The following is a 27,041-nucleotide window of genomic DNA, read 5'->3' on the forward strand; positions in this document are numbered from 1 at the left end:
TTGCTCTGTCAGGCTGGCCTTGAACTCAAGAGGTATGTTTCTCTTGGGATTTAATCTCTCCTGGGATTAAAGGTGTGTTTCGCCTTGCCTAGACCAAAGCTTTTCAGAGCCACTATGCCTCATAAAAAAAAAAAAAAAAAGAAAGAAAGAAAAAGAAGAAGAAGAAGCAGCAGCAGCCTGTGTCTTCCAGTCTGGATCACAGGTGTGCCCTCCATTTCTGTTTCTGGACTGTAGTTCATTCCAGATATAGTCGAGTTGACAACTGGGATAGCCATCACACCCAGTCTGTCTCTAAAAATAAAAATGGGGCTGGGGACAGTTCAGTGATAGAGTGCTTGTTTAGATGTGCAAGGCCCTGCATTCCATCCGCAGTACAAGACAGAGAAAGGGGGCAGGAGCCACAGGCTGGACTCACGATGCTAGCTGTACAGTTAAGGACAAATGACTTAAATGTCAATGTGCTCTAGTTTCCTCATCTGTTAAAGTGCTCACTTTACACTGGTGTTTGACTGGTGACTGAGTTGACCCTTACTTATAAGTCCCCTGACATACCAACAAGCAGAGTAGTACAAACTAATTAATGTCAATTCTTACCACACTGTAAGTCTTTTATAGGAACTGTCTCCTCCCCCCCCACCCCCCACCCCGGCTTAGAAAACCTCAATGTTATCTCTATTCAAAGACCAAGTGCCTCATAGACGTTAACATAATTACCACATTTTTAAGAAGCAACCTAGTTACTACTACATACAACCCCAACCCTAGGCCAAACTGACCCTATTTCCCCAGATTCCGTTTGGAAAAGTCCCTCCTAACATCTGCAGGAGCCAACCTTGAGACCTGTGGAAAGAGGAATCCAAAACATTTGTTCAACTTAAAGCCACATGGAAATCACAGTGCAGATACATTGAGCACCCTGCAGAAGCTTTTAGGACTAAAACTAAGTGCTCTGTGATTTTTTTTCAATTCCTTTATTAATTCAAAACCACACAAATCTAAGGGCTGCAGTGATAGAGCTCAGTGGTTAAGAGCAGGGTTGAGTTCCCAACACCCACCTTAGGAGACTCAAAAAACATCTGAAACTCCAGCTCCTGCACCATGTCGCATGGTGAATATAAACTCGTCCAGTCTCACGTACACAAACGAAAGTATTTTTAAAACACACGAATTTTGCAAAGTCTTTCAACAAAATAGTATTTTTAAAAGTAGTCCAATTTTTTTTTAAACTTTTTATGCCAGGTTGTTTCTTTGCAGAAATACGTGATGGATTTGAATGGGAAGCATTGTATCTTGATAATGCCTTCACCAATTTCTTTTTCAATGCTTTTCCTGGACTTAATTGAATGCAAAACTCAGATCCAATCAGAGGCGACTAAGCCTTCAGGCAAGATCCAGGAAACAAAACAGCTCCACAACCACAAAGAAACACCTTAGTCTTGTCTTTATTGCTTCTGGTCAAACATAATCTTAGATGTTAAGATACAACCTGAAAGACCAAACCTGCCAGGTGGGCGTGGTGAAGCACGCCTGTTATCGCACCAATATGAGTGCAGAGGCAAGGACCGTGAATTGGGAGGCCAGCCCTTAGCAAGAGCGAATACCGATTAAAAGGAATATCGAACTCGAAGTCAGCCTTCAATGTGGCCTATCTTTCCATCTGGCACTGCCACCTAGACCTAGGGCACACCTCTGTCGCCCGCAAGAAACAAACAGCTTGAACCCTGAAAAACTCTCTTTTGGGCTTTCCACATGGCTACTCCTGGGAAGGCTTGTGCACCTGGAATCTGGCCCCTGGCACACCTTAGGCGGTGTTTAGGGACTCGGCAGCTCCCGGATTTCGCCGAGGTGTGGTGTGGACAGGAAGGTGGTTGTCAGTGAGCACAGACCGGGCACCCGACGCTCCTCGCCTCCGCAGCCTGCTGGGCTCCGGAGGCCTCCGCCTCCCTAGAGTCGCTCGCCCTAGCCCTCCACCCAATTCCCGCGAGTGACTGTCCCCCAGGGCCCACCCGAGGAGGCCTCCTCTCGGGAAAAGCGGTCGAGCCGCAGCTCCCCATCCGCCCACTCGGGAAAAATCCCTTGGCCGCCGCCATGTTCTCCGCGCCGAAGCCCACACCTGACACCGCGGGCCGCGCACCTGGGACACGCCGGGGGGAACGCGAGACGTCGCGGGGACACTGGGGCGAAACTGCGACTCACGGGGGTCACAACCTGCGAGCAGAACCCGCCGCTAATTCATCCCGAAGCGGGGAGGCGTCGAGCCCGTCGCCTTAGTAATGCGTCCCTCCAGACTCCACCCTGATTGGCTACTGGCGCTGTGACGCAAGGCGTCTCCGGCTGCGTGGGAAGCCCTTGAGCGGGGCGCTCCGCCCCTGCTCCGCAACTCGGAGAGACCCCGGGCCTTTAAAGGAGCCGCGCCCCAGATCAGCCTGGTTCGCTGCAGATTCATGCCAAAGCTGGTAGGGTAGAGGAGCAAGAAACCAAAAATCAGAACTCATCGGTGGTCTTCGGGGAACCTAATAGGTGCGTAGAGGATGGCAAATCTAGAGCACTCATTTGCAAGCCTAAGGTTTATGCCCGGAATCAAAGAGCAAATTAGCATCCAGCCAATTCTAGAACCTGAGTTTCTGATGGCGCAAAACTCAAGGCACGGTCAACGCCTGAGGTTGCCTCATGGAAATCAAATCACAGGCAGTTATTTACAACTCTTACTTTCTTGCCCCAAGTAAAGAGCAAATTATCACGCGGCCAGCTCTAGAATCCCGGTCCTGATGGTGTAAAACTAAACTCACCTTCGTTCAACCCGGGGTTGCCTGATGAAAAACGTATCAGAGACACTTAATTTACAAGCCTTATTTTCTTGCCCCAAGTCAAAGAGCAAATCCACATTCCGTGGTGCACAGCTGTTGGCTAATTCAACAGTGTTTGCTCAACTCTCAACTTTTCCTCTCCTGCATGGCCCAGTCGGATTGGTTGTTGGTTTTTTGGGGTTTTTTTGTTTTGTTTTGTTTTTTGGTTTGGTTGTTGTTTGTTTGTTGTTGGGGTTGGGTTTTTTTGGGTTGGTTTTTTTTTTTTTTTTTCCGGACACTTTTCTTGAAAGGTCTTTGTTCCTTTCTACAGGATCTAACCCCTAACCTACCAGACTAAGCCCCTGGACGCTAGAGACCGATTAATATAACCTCTTTGCAGTTCCCCTGCACAATACCTTCTTGCTGATTTAACAAATAAGAGAAATCTTTAAAAATAATAAACGTCCACTCATAGCCTACAGAGCCTTTCAACAGCTCTTCATGTGTGTTTATACATTTAATCTGCTTATTTAACATGAAACAGAGAAATGAATTTTTTAAGTACAGGGTAGCCTTGTGTGACAGCACAAGCCCTTAACCCCAGCAGTCCCCTAACAGAGCCAGGAGGACTCTAAATTTTAAAAAAGAAATGCCAGGTACCTTCCCGCAGAGAATCAGCATTACATCTCCTTGACTTTTATTCAATGTTTAAGTATTTGAGATGTGCCACAACTTTATTAGAAAACAAAAAAATACAACACAGGAAAAACACCAGTACAAAAATGCAGTTATCTCTATGAGGTTGAATGGACCTCATTTTTGTCTCTAAACTCAAGAGTTCTGGAAAATCTTAGGTTTTGTTTGTTTGTTTGTTTTCGTTGTTTTTTCTTTAAGGCTTGTCATTGCTTTGAACTGAGCATGGCGATCCTCCAGAACCTCTCAAGTATGCACCGCTGTGCGTTCTCTGAGAATGTGAGGAGTCTATATGTAGCCTTTTCTCTACTGGAGATGCCTCTTTTGTTCTAATGGATTAAAGGAAAGTAATAAAGGAAGATGGATACTTGGGACTCCAGGATAACCCCATCAATTTAGATCGTTTAACCAACATTTATCTAAAAAGAAAAAAAAAACAATCAGAGCATGTTTCTTTCCTGGGTCTGTGGTTATTTAAGAACAATAACAACAACAACAAAAAAAGCTGACTGGTGGTGGCTCATGTCTTTAATCCCAGCACTGGAGAGGCAGAAGCTGACAGATCTGTGAGTTCAAAGTTAGCCTTATCTATAGAGAAAATTCCAGGACAGCCAGGGCTACATGAAGAAACTTCATTTTGAAAAAAGTATATTTTTTATGTATATGTACTTTTATGTATATGTATTTTTGTGTATATGTATATGCATTTATATGACTGTGAAGACCCACTGAAGAAACATGGGTTCTCATGTTCAGAAGCCTCTCCTTCAGTCCTTGCAGTTTAAGAGTAAAAGGCTCAGGTCTTGAAACTGGGCAGCAGATTAGAATTTCCCATTGGGGTGACGTCGGACCCCACTCTTTTATTACTGCTCACCTGCTGAGACTATATATTGTACAGAACCCCTATTGTCTGCCCACAGACCCCCTGCTATGTTCCATCAGCCATCTTAAGGTCAGGTTGAGATCCCTGGCTGTCACTTCAACCTTGCTATCCATTATGGTAATTAGATTGTCACTGCTTCTCAGAACTGTCTCAGCTCTTCTGGAATCTTGCAGTCCCCAATGCTACTAATGTAACAACAGTCCCATTAGCCCTGTTCTGCTTTTAGAAGACAAACACCTCTGAGCTGTTACTCAATGATGCTGTTACTCTCTGACAGAGCCCCCGAGGCTTGGGGTGATAAGCGATGTCATCCAGGCCCTTACTGAGAGACAGAGGAAACCAGAAAAGTTTCTAGTCGGTTGGTCAATCATCTGAAACTTCTCTAATTTTTTTTCATCACCATTGCCACATGAGATCTCTCTTTTAATGCAGTCATCTGCTTTCCCAAATTTTAAGAATCATCCCAGCAGTATATTGGATTTGGCTCCCAGAGCTCTGACCGTGGGTGGTTCCCTCCTTGATGGTCAAGTCAAGATGAGACTTGCCACACAGACCCCAGCAAGTAGACCCTGTATCTTCCAACAAAGTCAAAGAGGCCTGCTTGAATCTGAGGGTTCAAAGTTCTCAAGAAAACCTCACTCCAAGGTTCTGCTGTTCCCGTGTCAGTACCCCAACTTCGGCATTGGAAATATGTCCAAGATGACAATCTTGCCGGCTCTTAAATTTCTGGGGCTATGCCTAGTCTTCACTTAGGGTGCAAGTGTCGAGCGTCTTTTAAAAATCTGCTGAACAAGTCTTCCAGTTCCAACATGTCGCTTGCTTAACAATAGCCATCCCTCTGCAAGTCCTCCCAGTATTTTCTTCAAACCTGGCAATCACCAAAGGCTGCGCCGCTAAAGCCCTTCTTCTCCCGCATCCTTCCCTTCTTCAGCAAAGTCAGCTGTTGTGCTAGCTCAACTGGGGTACTGTTAATACCCCAGGAAGTAGCCAATGGGATCGGTTGCCTAGCAACGGGACTTGTCCTCATTTCCCATCCTCTCCCCTTGAGAATCCCATCTCTAGTTGGCTTCCTAGGACACCTCCTGCTGGTGGCTTCCTACAAATGGGGGCTGAGGCATAGATCTGCTTACAAGACTCTTGCTCTCAAGAGAAGAAGGTGGGGTAAAAGAAACAAGACTACTATGGAGATGAAAGAAAAGCAGGGGTTGGGGATTTGGCTCAGTGGTAGAGCGCTTGCCTAGGAAGCACAAAGGTCCTGGGTTCGATCCAGCCCAAAAAAAAAAAAAAAAAAAAAAAAAGAAAGAGAAAAGCAACCATGTAGTCTCAGCTGGAGACAAGCTTCAGCTAGAACCAATGGGAACCCTGAAGCAGGATTACTCCAAATGCTTGCTCAACCTTGAGGCAAAGGAGTAGATACCCCTGTGTTACATTCTTCTACTGGTCACTTATCAAGAACAGCTATGGCTGGGTCCTCAGGTAGCACTGTGTTCAGTTTTCTGAGGAACCTTAAGACTGATTTCCAGAGTGGTTGTACTAGTCTGCAATCCCACCAACAATGGAGGAGTGTTCCCCTTTCTCCACATCCTCGTCAGCATCTGCTGTCACCTGAGTTTTTGCTCTTAGCCATTCTGACTGGTGTGAGGTGGAATCTCAGGGTTGTTTTGATTTGCATTTCCCTGATGACTAAGGATGTCGAACATTTCTTTAGGTACTTCTCAGCCATTAGATATCAATATTCCTCAATTGAGAATTCTTTGTTTAGATCTGTACCCCATTTGTAATAGGGTTATTGGATTCTCTGAAGTCTAACTTCTTGAGTTCTTTGTATATATTGGATATTAGCCCTCTATTGGATGCAGGATTAGTAAAGATCTTTTCCAAATCTGCTGTTTGCCATTTTGTCCTAATGACAGTGTCCTTTGCCTTACAGAAGCTTTGAAATTTTATGAAGTCCCATTTGTTGATTGTTGATCTTAGAGCATAAGCCATTGGTGTTCTGTTCAGGAAAATTTTCCCTGTGCCCATGTGTTCGAGGCTCTTGCCCACTTTCTCTTCTATTAGTTTGAGTGTATCTGGTTTGATGTGCAGGTCCTTGATCCACTTGGATTTAAGCTTTGTACAGGGCGATAAGAATGGATCGATTTGCATTCTTCTACATGCTGACTGCCAGTGGAACCAGCACCATTTGTTGAAAATGCTATCTTTTTTCCACTGGATGGTTCTAGCTCCTTTGTCAAAGATCAAGTGACCATAGGTGTGTGGGTTCATTTCTGGGTCTCCAATTCTATTCCATCAATCTACCAATACCATACATTTTTATCATTATTGTTCTGTAATACAGCTTGAGGTCAGGGATGTGATTCCCCCCAGAAATTCTTTTATTTATTGTTGAGAATAGTTTTCACTATCGTGAGTTATTTTATATTCCAAATGAATACCCAAAAGATGCTCTAACATATAAGAAGGACACATGCTCCACTATGTTCATAGCAGCCTTATTTATAATAGCCAGAAGCTGGAAAGAACCCAGATGTCCTTCAACAGAGGAATGGATACAGAAAATGTAGTATATTTACACAATGGAGTACTACTCAGCTATTTAAAACAATGACTTCATGAAATTCTTAGGCAAATGGTTAGAACTAGAGAATATCATCCCAAGTAAGGTAACCCAGTCACAAAAGAACACACATGGTATGAACTCACTGATAAGTGGATATTAGCCCCAAAACTCGGAATATCCAAGATACAATTCACAGACCACATGAAGTTCAAGAAGAAGGAAGACCAATGTGTGGGTGTTTCAGTCCTTCTTAGAAGGGGGAACAAAATACTCACGGGAGGAAGTACAGAGACAGTGTGGAGCAGAGACTGAAGGAAAGGCCATCCAGAGACTGCTCAACCTGGGGGAACCATCCCATATACAGTCACAAAACTCACTATTGTGCATGCCAAGAAGTGCATGCTGACAGGAGCATGATATAGCTGTCTTCTGAAAGGCTTTGCCAAGGCCTGGTAAATACAGAGGTAGATGCTTGTAGCCAACCATTGGACTGAGCACGGGAACCCCACTGGAGGGTTTAGTGAAAGGACTGAAAGAGCTGAAGGGGTTTGAAACCCCATAGGAAGAACAATAATATCAACCAACCAGATCCCCTCCCCCAGAGCTCCCAGGGACTAAACCAACCAAATAGTACCCATGGCTCCAGCCCCATATGTAGCAGAGGATGGCCTTGTGGGGCATTAATGGGAGGAGAGGTTTTTGGTCCTGTGAAGGCTGGATGCCAGGGCGGGGAGGAGGAAGGGAGGGGGTGGGTGGGTAGGGAAGGACCCTCACAGAAGCAGGGGAAGGGAGAAAAGATGGGGATTTCTGGAGGGAAAACTGGGAAAGGGAATAACATTTGAAATGTAAGTGAGAAAATATCCAATAAAAGGAAAGGGAAAAAAAAGAATGGGTAACTTGAAGATGTGGTACAGAACCAGCATAGCAAGGCAGCCCACACTCTTCTGAAGGATATCTTCTGGAGAAGAGGGGCAACTGGGATTCATTAGCGACCAGAGCTCAGAGCCTCAGGAAGAGGATGATTGAAAGAACCCTGACAACATCCACTGCCCTAGGAACCCTAAGTCAGTGTTCTTGGAGTCTGAATATGACCGTGCATGCCTGGCAGTCTCTGGGAAGACACAAGAGAATCTCTTGCAACAGTTGCTTCTGGGTAGAGGAATGGTTACCAGCAAACTGGCGTGTCCGTATTCCCTGTTCTACAATTAGAGTTTTCTCTAGGTCTCTTGTCTTTTTAATTTTAAGGTAGAAAATAAAAATGTACCCCTAAGTTTATAGGATAGTATTAATCTACTCTACTACCCAGAAGGGTAATTTCTCTGCAGTTTCTAAATCTTTCTTGATTTCCTACAATGCAATATTACAGCTGATAAACAGCTCAGTCTCGTGAGTCTTTGATTTAATAGGTACATTTAATAGGACACTCTCTCAGGGAAACAGGATCACAAATAGGAAACCCCACATTCTAGTTCTTACTGTGTTTTGTTACTATTAAATACCTATATCACCATGTAATTGCTGTCGATGCTTCTCCTCCTCTTCCTCCTCCTCTTCCTCTTCCTCCTCCTCCTCTTCCTCCTTTTTCTTCTTCCAAATGTGATAGTAATAAGGTAGGATATGTGCCCAGTAATAGACTTCAGAGAAGAGTCAAGTGAGCTGGTGCCGGTAGAAGGAACACACAGAGCTAGCAAAGGCCACGGACATTTAACCGAAGGCCTAAAGCAACCCCTCCTGCAGCCCACAGCATCCCTGGTTCAAACAGCATTTGAAGTAGGATGTTTTAATTTCCTGAGAGGAGTGTTGTCTTTGACAGTTCAGGACTTTGGATGCTACAGTGAGTGAAAGAAGTATGCGAGATCTCTCTCTCTCTCTCTCTCTCTCTCTCTCTCTCTCTCTCTCTCTCACACACACACACACACACACACACACACACACACACCTTAGGATAAAATTCTGATGATTCCCTTTCCTCTGTTTCACTGGCCTCCATTTCTTTCTCTGTGCTAATCCACTCAGTGGGCATCTCTGGAAGGTCTCTGGACAGGTTTTAGCACGGGAGGCACACAGGAACTTCCTAAGTGCATTTTCCTGGAGAGTGTGTGTGGGGTGGGGGGTGTCAGACAGTGGTTCAGCAAGTACCTAAGGCCATAGGTCCATACCTAAGGCTTTTCTCTCCAGGGTTATACAAGCCACTCCTTCCGCTTGTCCCTTAAGCCGAGGTCCAAATGCAGGACTCCTTAACCCTTTATATAAAGTCCTTAACCCTTTATATTTAAACAGCCTTCGTTATTTCCTTCCATGTGAATCAATTCCTTCCTTCCTCCTCCCCTTCCTCCTTCCCTGCCTCTTTCTGTATTCCGTCCTTCTTCCTCCCTTCCTCCTCTTCCTCTTTTCCTCTCTGCTCTCCCTCCCACCCTCTCTCTTTTTTTCCCTAGGAGTCCAGCAGTGTTCCTAACTCCCTTCTATTCTATTTATTTATCCCTTCTTGGACTATTGGTTTCTTGACAGAGCTCCAACTGATACATTGATAAATCTCCATTCACTTGGGCAAAATGGGGAAGAGGCCAATTCATTGCACATAGACAAAACCATTTCTCTTGCTCCTTAGCGCAGGCCCTTGATGTCTGAGAGGAAATCCTCAGTGATAAGTAGCCAATCCAGCCCACAGTGGCTTAAACTCCAAGGCCATTTATTCAAGTATTGTATTCAAGTACAGCATAGGCCAACCAGTACTGGTTGTATAATTCAAGGATACCACCAGAGTCCAGATTCCTTCACCCTGCTTTGCTTCCCACAGTTAACACAAGAAACAGGAAACCAGGAAGAGGTAGGTGTTCTCTGTGGGAGGCTTTTGTTTAGTTTCTGGCTGGGTTTTGTATTCTTGAGACTGTTTCTTGCTAAACTAAGCTGACCTTGAATTTGAACTCCCTGTTCCTCCACTCTCCTATGCAGAGATCACTGCTGGAATCACCACTTGCCTCATGGTTTGTAGTTTTCCATGGGGCAGCAGTCTAAACAGAAACTCCACAACACATGTACCCTTTTTGCCCAGTGATCTAAAACCCTGGCCTTTATCTGTAAGGAGGTGGAAAGCAAGTGTCTAACCAGCTAAACTCTAGTGGAAAGTGGCTAAGGGAGAGAGTTTGGGGATAACAACCACGTGGACTTCCTATGCCACAAGTGAACTAACCCTCAGACCAATTGAACCTCCCTGAGAAATTCTCTACTTGAATAATTTATCGGAGAGGGAACACTCATACTGCCACAATTTGCATGTGGCATGTGGAGGTTAAAAGACAGTGTATAAGAGTCAGTTTTCCCTTTCTACTATGAGTGGGTCCTGGAGATCAAGTTCAGGTAGTCAGGCTTGGCAGCAAGCATCTTTACCTGAGCTGATGTCCTCTTTCTGAGACATTCTTACCCTATCTGCCAGTAGAATTACCTAGTATCTTCCCCACACTATTTCTCCTAACAGTAATAACCTTTAAGACCCTGTCTTAGTTAGGGTTTTACTTCTGTGAACAGACACCATGACCAAGCAACTCTTATCAGAACAACATTTGATCAGGCTAGCTTACAGGTTCAGAGGTCCTGTCCATCATCATCAAGGATGACAGCATCCAGTCAGGCATGGTGCAGGAGGAGCTGAGAGTTCTACATCATCATCTGAAGGCTGCTAGAAGAAGACGGGCTTTTAGGCAGCTAGGATGAGGGTCTTAAAGCCCACACCTGGGGTTGGAGGGATGGCTCAATGGTTAGGAGCACTGACTGCTCTTCCAGGGGTCCTGAGTTCAATTCCCAGCAACCACGTGGTGGCCCACAACCATCCATAATGGGATTTGGCACCCTCTTCTGGTGTGTCTGAAGACAGGTACAGTGTACTCATATACATAAATAAGTCTTAAAAAAAAAAAAAGCCCACACCCACAGTGACACACTTTTTCCAACAAGGCTACAACTCCTAATAGTGCCACTCTCTGGGTCAAGCATATCACAAACCCTGTGGCAATCTCTTCAGTCTTTATTTGTGAGCCCACTGAATGACCTCTGACGGCCACCCGACGTGTCTAGGATGGTCAACCACAAATGCATGCTAACTATATATTTTACTTTTGTTTTCTAGATGTATCTGGAGTCTCAAGGTTGGGAAGGGGCTGCTTGTTCCTGTTTAGCTAATTCCCAGAGACTGCAACCAACCTTCCTAGCCAGGAGCCTTTCCTACGCAAACCAACCAATGTGGAGCACCCCATTCCTTAAGTCTTCACTCCAAGCCAATATCCCTCTGCAAAAGCCACTGCAAGGCTAGGTATCTGTATAAACTGGCAACTTGGCAGCTCCAAAGTATGGCTGAGGAGATGGTTTTTATTTTAGATGTTGGGGATAGAGCCGCCAGGGGCATCTGGAAGATTCCAGAGTAGACAGAGCAAGTTGCAGACTTGCATGGTAAGCAGACTTGACCTGACCATGAGAGGAGAGAGAGAGAAGAGCAAGAGATGAAGACACAGAGAGAGGGTGAAAGAGAGAGCAGGGCCACAATAGCAAGGTTTAAAGAGCAATAAGAAGTTGGGGAGACGGAAACCCATGAGCTGGCGAAGTTTGCAGTAGGGCAGGAGGTGAGAAGAGCCAGGACGGACTCTGAAATGTGTAACCAGTCCTCGTGACGGTGAGGGAGCCTGGAGTTGGCACACCTGAGCTCTGGTGTGCTAATAGGCACCACAGATGACCATCAGTCCCTTCAGCCAGTGAGAAGCAAATAGCTCCTTCCGTACAAGGAAACTGGCTCCGTAAGTTAGCAATGCAGGCTTTTATCTAACCACCAGGGTTTGGACCTGACACTATCTTATAACAAGGCAACCTTGTACTCCAGAATCAGCTGAAATCATTGAATTCAACCCGCTCCCAAGCCTGCTTGCCCTGCCTCACCCATCCCTGCCTGGGGAAACCACAGTGTTTTTGGCCCCATTCTCCTGCTACTTCTGCCTCTTAACTTAACCCTGTAGCTTCCGAATGAAGCTCTAATGGGTTGCCAAGTACAGGGAACCATGAATATGAACTGCTTTTCCATGGGAGTCACCTCCTCATCTGTTAGCATCATCATAACTGAGGAGACTATGGCTTCTATGTAAATATATATATATGTGTGTGTGTGTGTATGTGTGTGTGTGTGTGTGTGTGTGTGTGTGTGTGTGTGTATTTGGCATTTTGTCTAGACTTCCCCCACAGTTACCTGGCAACAGCTAGGCATGTCTGACTCTCTATAAAAGGGATGCTACTTACCCCCCTCTCTCTCTCTTGCTTTCTGGCTCTTTTTTTTTTTTTTTTTTTTTTCCCTTTTCTTTTTATTCTTTTTATTGGATTTTTTAAAATTTATTTACAATTCAAATGTTATCCCTTTCCTGCTTTCCCATCCATAAACCCCCTATCCCTCCCCATCCCCTACTTCTATGAGGGTGTTCCCCACCCCTCCACCCACCCCTTCCCACCTCCCGCCCTAACATTCCCCTACACTGGGGGCGAAGTCTTGCAGGGACCAAAGGCTTCTCCTCCCATTGGTGCCCAACGAGGCCATCCTCTGCTACATATGCAGCTGGAGCTGTGGGTCTGTCGTGTGTACTCCTTGGATCTGTCCTCTTGCTCATGCTCCCCCCCTCTCCACATGCTCATGGCCCGTCTCTCTCCTCCTACTCTCTCTCTCTGTCTTTCTCTGTCTCTACTTCCTCAACTCCTTTCCCCATGCCCTGAATCAGGCTGCCTCAGCATGGGCCCTCTGAGGCACCCCTTTCCCCTATACCTGACTGTACAGCCACCAAACATAGTCCTTCTCTCATTATATTTTTATAAAACACAACATATATTTCTCTGTATGGCCCTGGCTGTCCTGGAACTAGCTCTGTAGACTAGGCTGCCCTTGAACTCAGAGGTCTGCCTGCCTGTATCTCCAGAATGCTGGGATTATAGGTATGTGCCACCACCTCCCAGTAGCCATGATCTATATTTTAAAGCAAATCCAAGTGGGTTTCTCTATATTTGTTCTTCTCCCTAGAGACCAGCTCTGTGGGATTACTATTTCTTTCCTATGGGAGCTCTTTTTCTACATCCTCCCACAAAATAAACTGAGCCACCACTTATCATCTTCCTGTCATGCTTGCTACCAGAGACATGTGTTCCTGTGCTAGGATTGGCCAGAAGTATAGCTTAGCCAGATGTCAAGGTCCATACCTTTTGATTACAGCTCTCAGGAGCCTGGGGCAAGAGGATGATGACACAAGACTAAGCTACACATGAGTTCAAGGCCAGCTTGTACTATATAGTGAGGCCATATGCTGCTTGGTTTTGTCATCCAGAGTCAGTCGGGAGGAGGGAACCTTGGTTCCAGAAATGCCTCCATCAGATTGGCCTGTGAGTACATCTGTGTAACATTTTCTCGATTGGTAGTTGGTGTGTTTGGTGTACTGTAGATGGCCCCGTCCCTGATAGGTGATCCTGAGAGGTAAAAGAAAGCTGAAAGTGAGACAGGAGCAAGCAGTACTCCTCTGTGGGCGCAGCTTCTGTTCCTGCCTCCAAGTTCCCGCCTTGAGCTGCTGCTCTGTCTTCCCTCCATGATAGACTCTAACTTTATGATGAAATAGGCTCCTTCTTCTTCAAGGTGCTTTTAGCCGGGGTGTTTTCTATCACAGTACTAGGAAAGCAAACTAATACAGACCCTATATAAACATGATAGGCTACACGCTTTCAGTACGTGGAAACATTAAAGGAAAGAATATCTGCTACAAATATATTTTGTTATTTAACGTTACTATAATTCCAGAAATATTATAGGACCTTTTACAGCTATACTACTAGGGTTAGTGTATTAGTTTCCTGTTGATGATGTAACAAATCTGACAGAACCTGAGTGGCTTAAAACAAGAGAAATGTAGCACCTTGCAGCTCAGCCTCCAAATCTAAGGGACCGGGTGCGTTGATTTACTTTGTATCAGTGAGAGAACACCTGACAGAAATGACATGAAGGGGACAATTTTCATTTAGCCTCACAGTTTCAGTCCACTCTAGCAGGGAAGACCTGGCGGAGCTCAGAGCAGCAGTGTATTGGAGGCTACGCACATGCTGGTAGACCAGAGAGCACGGAGTGGCAGAAAATAAAGGCTAGGCTGTAACTATCCAAACTCAGTGACTTATTTTCAGCCAAACCCTACCTCCCAAAGCTTTTATAGTTGTCCAAAATAGTTACTGGATGAGGAATAAGGAATCAAAACATGAACCTACCGGAGATAACTCAGATTCAAACACTGACATGGAAGTAACACCAAAGGCTTGGGAGCACTGCTGCCTTCTGAGAGCATTGAGATTGGGAGCACTACTGCCTTCTGAGAGCATTGAGATTGGGAGCACTGCTGCCTTCTGAGAGCATTGAGATTGGGAGCACTGCTGCCTTCTGAGAGCATTGAGATTGGGAGCACTGCTGCCTTCTGAGAGCATTGAGATTGGGAGCACTGCTGTCTTCTGAGAGCATTGAGATTGGGAGCACTACTGCCTTCTGGGGGAATTGAGATTGGGAGCACTGCTGCTTTCTGGGGGCATTGAGATTGGGAGCACTGCTGCCTTCTGAGAGCATTGAGATTGGGAGCACTACTGCCTTCTGGGGGCATTGAGATTGGGAGCACTGCTGCCTTCTGGGGGCATTGAGATTGGGAGCACTGCTGCTTTCTGAAGGTATTAAGATCGGGAGCACAGCTGTCATCTGGAGGCGTTGAGATTGGGAGAACAGCTGTCATCTGGAGGCGTTGAGATTGGGAGCACTTCTGCTTTCTGGGGGCATTGAGAAAGAAGATTTCATTTCTTGCCTCTTGTCAGTTTCTGGTGGTGAGCACTACTGTTTATTTTATGGCCCTCCTCTCTATCCTTCAAGTACGCCACTCCAATCCCTGCTTCCAAATCACAGCCCCTTCTGCTCCGCCATAGTAAAACCTCCCTTTGTCCTACTCTAATAAGGACACCATGATTACATTAAGGCCCACTGGATAAGCCAGGATAATCCCTTCATCTCAAAAGCCTTCATTTAATTGCAATTTCAAAGTTTCTTTTGCGGTGTAAGGAGGCAGTCATAGGTTACAGCGTTAGTGCCTGGATGGTTTGAGGGCCAATCCAGGTGCCTGGTGGGTTGCCTGCCTTCCAAGACAGAGGCAGTTCCATGACCTTGTCATTTCCAGCTTCTGGGATCCACCTGCACTTCTTGCATTGCGACTGCTTTCCCTACCCTCAAAGCTTCTTAGCATCATCAAATCTCTCAAGAGAACTCCGGTCCCCCACTTTGATTATCACAGTTTTGTCTAAGTCTGGTGGCCCTCTGTTTGCTTCCATCTAGGAAATCCCTGATGTAAATGTCACTTTTGCCACATAAAGCGACATTTTTACAGCTCTGGGAAATGATGCCGTAGGCATTTTGGGAGGTGGCAGGGAGGGACTACACTATCTCTGCTACCTGATTAGATGAGCTTCATGGGTTTCAAATTCTGACATATGTCAAAACCTATACTGCATGCTCTAAACATGTGCAAAGTGCTGCGTGTCTTTTATAGCTCATTAATCTTATTTTTAAAACTTTATAAGGAAAGAAGCCCGAGAGCTAGACACTTGGGAGCAGTGTAACCAGGATGCATGCTCACTCCTGTGTTTGACGCTCAACACATGGTCATTCCCTTCCTTTTCTCTCTGAGACTACTGGTCAGCCAGACTTTCTGAGATTCACACTCGGGACGCAGAATCAGGGAGATCTCTGAGTTCGAGGCCAGCCTGGTCTACAGAGCTAGTTTCAGGACAGCGAGTGGCTATTTTGTTTGGGGGTGGGGGAGGGAGAAGGGGGAGCCACTGAGTGGAGCTAACAGACTATCAAATAGGCTTCTCCCTGAGAAATTACTGACAGTGTACCAAATCAGAAACTGTTGCTAAAGTTTCCTTCCAATGCAAGAGAACGTCATTTATGTGTGTTCAACATTTGTCACGTATGTGTTCATGTGTTTCGAAGGCAATATGTTCTATTCCCAGATTTGATTGGAAATGTCTTGAAAAAGGTTCTTCATGTGGAGTCGACACTGGAGTTTTCCATTGGATACTGTTCTAGTTTGCTTTCTGTTGGTGTGATTAAATACAAAACAAAACAAACACCCTAACCGGAAGCAACTGGGGAAGGTAAGGGTTTATGTCAATTTACACTTCCAGGTTACAAGAGTACATGGAGGAAGTGGAGGCAGGAACTCAAGCAGGCGTTAAACAATGAGGAACACTGCTCACTAGCGCCCTCTAGCGCATGCTCAGCTAGCTTTCTTCTATAGCCCTGCCCACCTGTCCAGGGACAGTGCCACCCACGGGAAGCTGTACCCTCCTGCACCAATCAAAACAATCTTTCACTGACGTGGCCACAGAGCTACCCAATTGAGGGAGTTCTTCATTTGGCTGCAGGTTGCATCAAGTTGTGAGTAAACGTTAGCCAGCACAAGCACTAGATACTGTGGCTGCTTCATCTTTGCTGGGGTTGCCTTGGGTTTCTGATCAGAGGGGATAGCTGTAGGATTCATCTTGGAATTCCTTGTTATTTGTGTGTTTTTGAGATTGGGTCTGCCTCACTATGTAGCTCATGCTGGCCTTGAACTTGCAATCTTCTGGCTGCTGCAGACTCCCAAGTTTGACAGGTGTGACCTACTCCCCTTGGCCATTTGCGATCCTTTTGGTCTCTCCCACCTGAGGAATCATACGCAGCTTGTTTTCCTCACGTCAATATAGTTAAGAATTTAAAGAGATGAGCAGCAAGGAAAAAGAAGAAAATGGCAGATGCGCCAATACTTAATTCACGATCAAAAACCAATAGCTCATAGATCTGGAGGCAAACCGTGGATCTAAAGGCAGACTGTGGATTTATTCACGGTTTCAGAAATGGTAACTATAACACCCCAAGCTGGGTACCGTTGAGTTCCGCAGCCATTTCCCAACTCTGCAAGTGAGGGGATTGGTTTTACCCTCTTGTGAAATGAGAATAGTATATAGTTCCAACCTCATGGAGCTGCTCTGAGGCTACCTAGGAGATGAGAGGTGCTTACTAGTCCGCCTAATTGGGCTTATAAATTTGTTCCAGTTATGTCTCAGGGGAAAGGAAAATTCAAATATCAATCAACCTGGAAAGAAAAGTGTTTCTACCCTGGGACGCATGAGAAACATTAGCTTCACAAGCACCAGGAGAGTAAGGTAGCTGTGGCCTGCAGCCATACTAGGGCACTGAATTGTGCCCTGTTTTGCATTGCTGTCTAATCGTTTCGAGTCATTTCCCCTCTCTAAGATTCCGTTTCCTAGCCAGTTACAGCATGCACTTGGGCAGGATTCTTGAAACCTACTCTGAGTTCCTGGTTCTCGTTTCTACTCACATATTTCTATTTGCATAATGGAAACTCAGACTATCACGACCGCCACGGAGGGGTGAGCATGGCTCTTAAACAGACCACATTGCTCTATTGTGAATCTACACAGGGATCTGAGAGCCCCTAGCTGCTGTCCAGGACACTGAGTATCTTGAACAATGACCAAGTCATCACCCTGGACAGTCAACAAGCCAGACACCAGTCAGAGACAATCTGATGGAAAAAAGAGGAACCTCTCAACTCAGAGAGTGTAAGATCAGAAGAGCCCTTGATAGAAGCAGTTGGTTCTCAACCATTGCAACTGGGGCTGTTTGCCTCATAGAGGAACTGAGGTGGCGACTACGTTTGTGTTCACAGGAGCCATGGTTTCCAGCTTTTGCTACATGTTAGAATCACTTGCAGAGTTTTTAAAATAGCATGGCGTTGGTCAGGGGTGGGATCTGGCTATGGTACCTTTTAAAACCTCCCCAGGCAATTCTAAGTGCCTTCCAAATGGAGACTCATTGACCTAGGCCGGAGGCTGGGCTGTAATTACTGGGGTCCACACCTGATTTCCTGAACACACCTGCTTGTGATAAGCTTCTAAGTTCGACCGAGGTTGGCTGAATCAGCGGGAGAGCGAAGAAATGAATATGAGACAATGTAAGGGGAAGAGTTTGAGATTGAAGGTCAGGATAGCTTACCCCCAGCCCTGGCTCGATTACTATACTAAATAGTAACAATTACTTCCCCTAAGCTTCAATTTATTCTCTTGTGAAGAGGAGATAATAGTACTTGCCTTATCCTCCTCTCGAAATCACAGTGAACGCGGCGTCCGATAAAGAGCTTTGCATATTCGTGCGTTATATAACCTTGTGAAATTGTTTAGAATAAAGTCTAACAGTCATTCTAGCTAACGGGTTCTTAACCAAGAGAGAAATATGATGCAGGAGCTGGTTTGTGCAGGCCGATGTTGGGCTCTGTGAGGGAAACGGAGTCCCCATTGCATCTTGGCAGTGTCAGCCAAGGCGGCAGCGACGGTGTTGGCAGCATTGCTCTCAGTCCCTCTACACAGCATAACCACCCCGCACCCCCAGATTTCTGTGGACTCTGTGCTTCTGTCCTCTCAATGTTCATGTGATGAAATCTAATCCCCAACACGACGGATTTAAAGGTGGGCTTTGGGGGGAGTAACCAGGCAATGAGCGTGCAAACCTTGTGAAGGGGATTAGTGTACTTACTGAAGCTCTGAAGAGCGTCCACCCCAGATTCCTTCATGGGCAGTCACAGGAGGAGCCCCCGGCCCATTCAGCCCATCAACAGATAGATGGATAATGCCATAGATACACAAGGAAGCTTTATTCAGCCCCAGAGAAGGATGAGATTATGTCATTTGCAGGAAGATGACTGGAACTAGAGATTGGTGTGTTAAGTGAAGTAAGCCAGACTCAGAGAGACGAGTAGTGCATGTTTCCTCTCAGATGCAGAATCTAGGTTTCTATATAAATAAGTACACACAAACACCACACACACACACACACACACACACACACACACACACACATACACACACACCATGAATGTAGAAGGGAAAATTATGAGGTGAGAGGAAAGAAAACAAAATACTGCATATTTTCCAACTGAAATAGAATCTCTCTCTCTCTCTCTCTCTCTCTCTCACTCTCTCTCTCTGTGTGTGTGTGTGCATGTGTGCGTGTGTAAACACATGAGTACGTGTGACAGGCAAGCAAAAGAGAGGAGGAATGGAACTAGCAGAAAATATTGAGGTGGTGTTGGGGGAACCAAAGCGAGGTACAATAACATCTGGTTGAAGACGTCATAATGAAACCCATTATTTTGTCAAACTGATTTAAAAGCTGGGGGCCACTAAAGATGTACCTCACTCGGAAGAGTGCTTTCCCATCACACAGGAGACCTCATTACACTTCATCCTGAGTGAGTTCGAGGCCAGCCTGGGAGAGGGGAGACAAGACACGTAAAGTAAAAGCCATAGTCTATTAACCAGGAAGGGCACCCTGCTAGAGACCATGTTCACCACCAGTAATGTGGCCTTAGGCGTCCCAGCCAGCAGCACCTGGAGCAGTAGACCGGGGTAGGTGAGGAGACATCTGAGCAACACCATCCTTTGTACACAGAACAGCTCAGATGGACTAGGAGACAGATCCTAAGCCATGCTGACTAAGCAGCGTCCTCAGCCAACAAGGCTTGAGTAACAGCTGCTTCCAGGGGTTCCCCCCACCCCATCTGTCCCATCTGCCTGCTGCTCAACACAATGTTGATGGCCACAGGTGTTCAGTGGGCACATGCACACGAATGTCAACAGACATGGGGCTCCAGTTTCCAGGGACAGTTTTAACATCTATCTGTCAGGTTTTAGCAGCTCTCGGCATCACCTCCTTGGCGAGTTGGGACTAGTTTCTTATAAGGCTCATGGATCTGCTAGCTCCTTAGGCTGGAAGTCCCCTGCTGCCACCTATGAATGCTCCCACTCCCTGTCCCTAGTCCTCTACTAAGGAGGCCTGCGCTTGGCCCATCATAAAGGGGTTTGTGGAATTCAGACAAAACATATGGTGTTTGCCCAGAATCTTGCAGTTTTTATTTATGTTTTAAATAACTTGTTTTTCTTATTGTTACAAAACAGCACATGTCTGTTTGGAAAAAACTAGGCAAGCAGAAATTAAGCACAAATCTTTCATAAATCCCTCAGTCTCAGAAAATCGCTGTTTAATGTTTCTGGCTTTGTGCACACACACACACACACACACACACGCACACACACACACACGCACATAGACATGTATTTAGAGAAATGGGGTCATTGCCGCGTATTTAGTGATTTGTAACCTGCCTTTTCTTTTAACCATGTCTCATTGCCTTAAATGGTCCTCTTGCACTATTATTTATCCCCACTCGCACGTGTCCACTCTTGCTGCCATCAATCCCCCACAGCTATTTACAAACCAAGCACTATAAATTAGAACAAACTAAACGGATTGACAGTGTGGAGGGCTTTCCTTGCTAACTGGTGCTTTGGACGGCGTTGTCTACTCAGACACAAACCTTGTATCTCATGAAATGTTTGTTTCATGCAGAGCTCCAGAGCCCAGGCTGTAACAGAAATAAAGAGTTTATGGAGGAGCCATACCCTTAAAACTGCTACAGTTTCTAGGAAACTGGAAAATTCCATTGCTACAGCCAATGTCAACAGCACAGGCAAGAAAGGAATGAAGGAACTCGAAAGGAGGAAAGAATTTGATTAACAGAGACTAGGAATAACTAGCAAAAATGCCATGAACAGGACTAGAAAATGCTGGCTCCCCGCGCTGATGTCTAGAAATTAGGAAATGCTTTTGCCTGCGCTGGAGCGAGTTGGTAAGGTGGCAGGCATAAAGCTCGTGTTTGTGTCAGGAAGGATGGTAGCGGTTGTGAATACTAGCAGCAATGAATCTAGATAACAGCATCCCAGAAAATCCCTTATCTTGGCTTTGGGCCTGCCTGGATATTGACAGCGCGCTTGGCTGCAAACCACCTGGAGATTCCTGCAGTTGCTAAGCCACAGTAAAAGGGATCTCAATAGGGTTGGAAGGGAGGGGGCGGGGCTTGTAGAAAGGGGCGTGACGTTCTGAGGGGAAAGGTCACGTAAGGAGAGGCTCTATTTCTCTAACTTCTCCTTGCTTGCTCACTACAGTGGTTGCAGGAGCTGGACCCGCCCGCCCGTCTCCTGATGCATTTCTTCACACTCTGTTTCACAAAATGCTACCCAGGGTAATTTCCAATTTTTTTTTGTTTCATTACTTCTTTAAAATTTTATTTATTTATTATATATAATATTATATTATATATAAATTTATTTATTTATATTTATATTATATATATTTATATTTATATTATTTATTTATTTATTATATATACACTATAGCTGTCCTCAGACACACCAGAAGAGGGCATCAGATCTCATTACAGATGGTTGTGAGCCATCTTGTAGTTGCCTGGATTTGAACTCAGGACCTCTGGAAGAGCAATCAGTGCTCTTAACCGCTGTGCCATCTCTCCAGCCCGTTTGCTTGTCTTTTTGAGATAGGGTCTCATTATGAAGCCCAGACTGGACTTTAATTCTCAGTGATCCTCCTGCTGCCAGGATTGTGGGTATGTGTCACCATATCCAACTTTAATAATTTTAATTATCCATCCTATTACATCATTTCTGGACTCAATCCCCAGCATCACACACACACACACACACACACACACACACACACACACACACACAGAGGCAATTAATACAGGATCAACAACTATGCTTTAAAAAAGTTTTTGAATAGCTTTATGGTTTTCTTTGAGTTTATGATTGCCTCATCTTATGGTTCTGTAGTTTTCCATGAATACATTTCTGGGGTTTTTTTTGGTAAGCTTTGAAAATGTATCTAACTTACTAGCTGCCCCTCCAGTCATAACTTTTGTTCTGCTTATCTTTTCTGACTACTTTTCATTTCTCAGCTTCAAAGTACATGTGTCACTCTTCCTGAATCTCTTTTGCTAGTATCCTGATGTAGATCTACTCTTCGTTGGATCTGTTTTGTGGTTGTTATTGTTGTTGCTGTGTTTATTATGGTTTGGTTTCCACCTAGGACAAGGGACTGAGGTGCATATTTTATATATCAAAGCAGATCTGGCTTCCAGGTTCTCCCAGCATCCTTCAGCCCTTACTTAGTATCATACCCTGCCCCCAACCCTGGACTTTCCAGCCCAGACACTGGGCTGCCCTTCTGCCACCAGAGTCTCTTCCCTATATAATCCAGACGTCTTGGTTCTCCATCTCTGTCTCTGTCTCTCTGTCTCTGTCTCTCTGTCTCTGTCTCTGTCTCTCTCTCTCTCTCTCTCTCTCTCTCTCTCTCTCTCTCTCTCTCCCCACCCCCTCTCCCACCCCTCTCTCTCTTCTCCTTCCCATGGTGACTTCCCCGGCCTCCATCCTTGGGGCCAGTGAACTCGATTGCTCAAGAACAGCTCCCCAATAAACCTGCATTGAATATAAACTAATCTGGCTTGAACTGGCTCATTTTACCAGGACAGAAAGAACTTGTCGATTATGTTGAGGAAAGTTCTCATGTAGCTTAGGCTGGCCTTGAACTAAACTCTGTCACCAAGAATGACCTTGAGCTCCTGATCCTCCTGCCTCACCTCATAAATTCTGGGATTGGAGTCATGCAGCCCACTCCTAGTTTTATTTACTGCTAGAGATCCAACCTATAACTTTTTTCATGGTAATCAAGTATTTTACTAAGCTGTATCCAGTTACTTTTAAAGTTGACGGAGTAGACTTCCCAACGAGGTTTCTGAGAGCTGAGCTTTCTGAATTTTGCATTTCTGAAAACAGCATTGTTTGTCTCACCAAATTTCAAAAAATTTATCAGCTGTTAAGAAATCCAGTGCCATCCTTTGGGCCCTCAAAAATGACCTTCTCTGCCTATTTAATGGAACCTTTTAAATTTGGGTGCTCAGGTCCTTTGATTTGGGGAAATTTTATTGATTTTTTTGGTTAATAATTTCCTTCCCATTAATGTGTCTGTTCACTTCTTTCTGGCAAGGCTGGTAGATAAGATACAGGGTGCACAGTTCTGTGTGCATTTCGGACAACCAAAAAGTAACTTTTAAAAAGGTAAAAATCTTGCTATCTAGCAGGGCTAGCCTGAAATTTCTATGTAAACAGCCTCCCAGTGCTGAGATTATATGTCTGTGTCACCAAGCAAGTGACTTTTTATTATGACTATGAGCCTTGCAACATTTTTTTACTGTAAACATGTTATTTATCCTAATTTATTTCATTGCCCTAATTTATTTCATTGTCAGAAATTCAAATTTAAGTAAACATGATGTATCTTGCTAACTATATCTGAGCAGTCTATGTACTGGAATTCTTTTTTTTAATTTTTTTAAAGATTTATTTATTCTATAAAAGTGCATTGTAGCTATCTTAGACACACCAGAAGAGGGCATCAGATCTCATTACAGAGGGTTGTGAGCCACCATGTGGTTGCTGGGATTTGAACTCAGGACCTCTGGAAGAGCAGTCAGTGCTCTTAACCACTGAGCCATCTCTCCATCCCTAGAATTCTTATTATTAGGGATTAGACCTGTATGGTTGACGCTGTTGCTTGTATTTCATTGTCTACTAAACTCTTTACTTTTCTTGAAGAGTTCCATTAACTTGGTTTTGTTGTTGTTTGCTTGTTTGAGTGAGGCCGTGGCTGGCATCAAGCTAATGGCCATAGACTCTAATCCTCCTGTCTCTGTCTCTCGAATGCTGAGACAATGGTTTATGCTATCATGCCTAGTTTACATGGTGCTGGGTATTGAATCCAGGGGTTGCTAGGGAAACACTCAAATAACTGAGCTATTTCCCAAGCCCAAAGTTTTATTAATGTGATTTTCATTAAAGTGATTTTTTTTTGACAAACTCCGATTTTACTTGAGGGTTTTTTTTTTTTTAAATCTGTTCAAAAATGTTAAAGATGTCTGTTCTTACAGTGTGTTCATTTCATTGCATTTCATTTTTGAGAGATCTGGTGTTTTGTTTGCTTGTTTTCAGAATCTCCACCTCTAGTTTTTTTTAACTCTTTTTTAAAACCTGGAGATTTCCCCAGATGTCATATGATTCTTGGTCATCTGTGCATATTTTAAGGTTGAGTGCTCAAACACTTTGAAGACTTTCTTCTACGTGTCTGAAGGATGTTTTGAACTACGTCCAGATGAGAACAAACTCAGCCTCTAACAGGTTGATGGTCTCCTATTCCTGCTGAGTACACTGTATCTTCTACCTGTCTAGTTAGCTCTCCACACACCATCAACTTTCAGGCTATTTCTGAAGTGCCTTCTCCCATATTCCTTTATGAAATCCTGTTCACATGCCCAGAGTCAGATACATAGTACTCTTCTCTCTTTCTCTTAGGAAAATGGACTCATTTCCCATGTGATCCAACCATGACCAAGCTTAGGAGCCAGTGTCTTAGTCTCCTGTTTCCATAATCTCGTGTTTGGGTAAGCACCAAAGTATGACCACCACAGATTATAATAGGTACCAGACGCCACAGAAACTTTCATAGCTAAGTGGGATTCTTTATAGAGCAGGTTAAATACAAACATTAAATATTAATATTTTTACTTAAAGTTACTGGTACACAGGAAGTACAACCTTTGTCCCCATTCCCAGAGATTAAGGAAGAAGAACATATAGGGGGTAGTTATCACAATTTACCATCATTTGGACTGGAGAGATGGCTCAGTGGTTAAGAGCAATGGTTCCTTTTTCAGAGGACCCAAGTTTGATTCCCTGAACCCATGTGGCAACCTACGAACTATCTGTAACTCCAGGAGGACTAGACATTCTTTTCCGGTCTCTGTTAGTCATCAAGGATATGTGAGTACAGAGACACACAGGCAGGCAAACATCAAAACAAATAAATAAATAAAAGATATTTTTTTTAAAAAATTTGTCCATCAATTTAATTTCGATTTATGAGATGGAAGGTTCTTGTCTGTGTTGGAACACTGCCACGGGGATGAGGAAGCTACGATTAGGACGTTGAGTTCTGATGTGATGCTGCGACTCCAGCAGTACTGTCTGATATTTGGCCCTCAGGGCCCAAGAGATGTGCTCGAATCGGAAGGAGCCCCCAGGTTGGAGCCGTAGCCAATTTCAAGTGTAAAGAACCAGAGTGTCCTGCATTGCTCCTGATAATCAAATCAAAGGAGCAATTTCGAGCGAGCTGTGGTCCAGCTCCATCACTCCGTGTTCTCTCCATTGATAAGGAAAACACCGAACAATTCTCTCCTGTTCCATCAGATTTAGAAGCAAACAAAAACAAAACCTGGAAATCCAATCAGACAGACTCTGAACGGGAGACAGAGAACGGGACGTAAACAAAAGCATTTCTTCCGGTGAAGAAAAAGATGCAAGACTCAGATAGCGGTCAGAAGGAGTGTCCTCCGCATGAGACAGACAGCTCAGGAACGAGATAACAAAGGCGGAATAGTTATTGCCTGGGCTCAGTCACGGAGATAAAAGCTCCAGCGGGTATGCTGTGAAATTGCAAGCAAAAAAAGCTCAGGTTATCAAAGGTTTCTGTCTAAGAGCAGGCAGGCAGGAACCCAGCCAAGCAGCAACCTCGTGACTCACATATTGGGTCCCGACTTGAAAGGGGCCTCTCAGATAGGGTCTGAGGGGCAAGAGGGAATCTAGTAACAGCAGAGCATGGGTTGGCTAAAGGGCAGGGGAAAGGGGGGGGGGAGTAATAAAACCAAGCCTTTCAAAGTAGACAGAGAATGCTGACAATTGCTTAGGAAGAGACTTTGGAGAGCGACCTGTTATTACTTTCTGTGTTGGCAGCCAGGGTAACATACTCAGGTTTTCTTATGGCGTTGCGATGGCAGGGGCAAAGCAGTAATAAAGGACAAAGCGATCAAATAAAAAGGGGCTTATTTTATTTAGTTACTGAGATTGGCAAGGACAAGTGTGGGACCACGCAAGTGCACACACAGCAGAACCGCGTGTGGCTGGAGGGAAGGAGAGGGCATGAGAATCAAACAGGAATGAAGACAAACAGACGCTCGGAAGGGGTCATTTGTGGGAGCAACAAGCCAAACGGAAGCAAAAGAACGCTACGGGTCCTTTAACGTGAAAGTTGCCTATATCCCTGAGAGGATATGGGCATATGGCGGCCCTGAATCCCAAGGGTGATTGAGAGAACCAAGTAAAAGCTTTAGAAAAAGTCTCAGGGAACCTTTGCTTTGGATGACGACAACTTTGCAATTCACACGTGAGGAGGCATAAGGATTATTTGTCGAACCTCAACAGGGTTAGATTTAAAAAAAAAAAAATAGAGTTGGCTTTTTTAATCCTTAAAAATCAAACGTGAGAGGTAGCACAGACTTGAAACCCAGACGTGTGACCGGTGCTTTCGGTTTTGAACCATCACCTCTTCAGATCTTTACAAGAGCCCAGATGCACTCTGGGCCATGGCTTCTTAACATAGTCCTTGAATCTGATGCCTCTATCCCTACCTTCTAGATCTGACTCCCAGTCGGCCCATAGCCATACTCTCCCAGAATGACCAATGCAATATCTCCATGACCAGTGGATATATACTGGGTGACCAGAAAGTTTAACACCTTCTATTTGCACACTGAAAGAGAAGGAAAGACTTAAGGTTGGGCAAAGGAGACATTTGCAAACAGAGCCTTTTAGCCCCTTCCCCCAAACCATCTCCCTTCCCCTGAAAATAAACAAGAATCTTTTTTCTTTTCATCATCACCATCATCACCATGACGATGGATATTAAACAATTTCTGATCACCTAGGCAATAACCTTGTGGTAATACATATATAATCGTTCTTTTAAAAAAAGATTTATTGGGGTTGGGGATTTAGCTCAGTGGTAGAGCGCTTGCCTAGCAAGCGTAAGGCCCTGGGTTCGGTCCCCAGCTCCAAAAAAAAAAAAAAAAAAAAAAAGATTTATTTTTATTTATATGAGTACACTGTAGCTGTCTCCAGACACACCAGAAGAGGGCATTGTATCCCATTACAGATGGTTGTGAGCCACCATGGGGTTGCTGGGAATTGAACTCAGGACCTCTGAAGAGAGCAGTCAGTGCTCTTAACCACTGAGCCATCTCTCCATCCCTGTTTGCTCATTTTTTTAAATTTTATTTTT

General features: G+C 44.8%; 1 protein-coding gene across 3 annotated transcripts in view; it reads right to left on the reverse strand.

The window, feature by feature from the left end:
* Positions 1 to 2,293, reverse strand: part of Lclat1 (lysocardiolipin acyltransferase 1) — a 129,135-nt gene extending 126,842 nt beyond the window's left edge. Inside the window, exon 1 of one of the 3 annotated variants that reach the window (XM_032908941.1) lies at positions 2,135 to 2,293. The gene's annotated coding sequence lies outside the window, so the exon portion shown is untranslated. Of the gene's footprint in view, positions 1 to 2,113 lie in introns of all 3 variants that reach the window. The other 2 variants (XM_032908942.1, XM_032908943.1) reach the window with 2 other exon arrangements.
* Positions 2,294 to 27,041: the final 24,748 nt, after the last annotated feature.

The sequence above is a fragment of the Rattus rattus genome, chromosome 7 (genome assembly GCF_011064425.1).
Source record: "Rattus rattus isolate New Zealand chromosome 7, Rrattus_CSIRO_v1, whole genome shotgun sequence".
NCBI classification, from domain to species: Eukaryota; Metazoa; Chordata; class Mammalia; order Rodentia; family Muridae; genus Rattus; species Rattus rattus.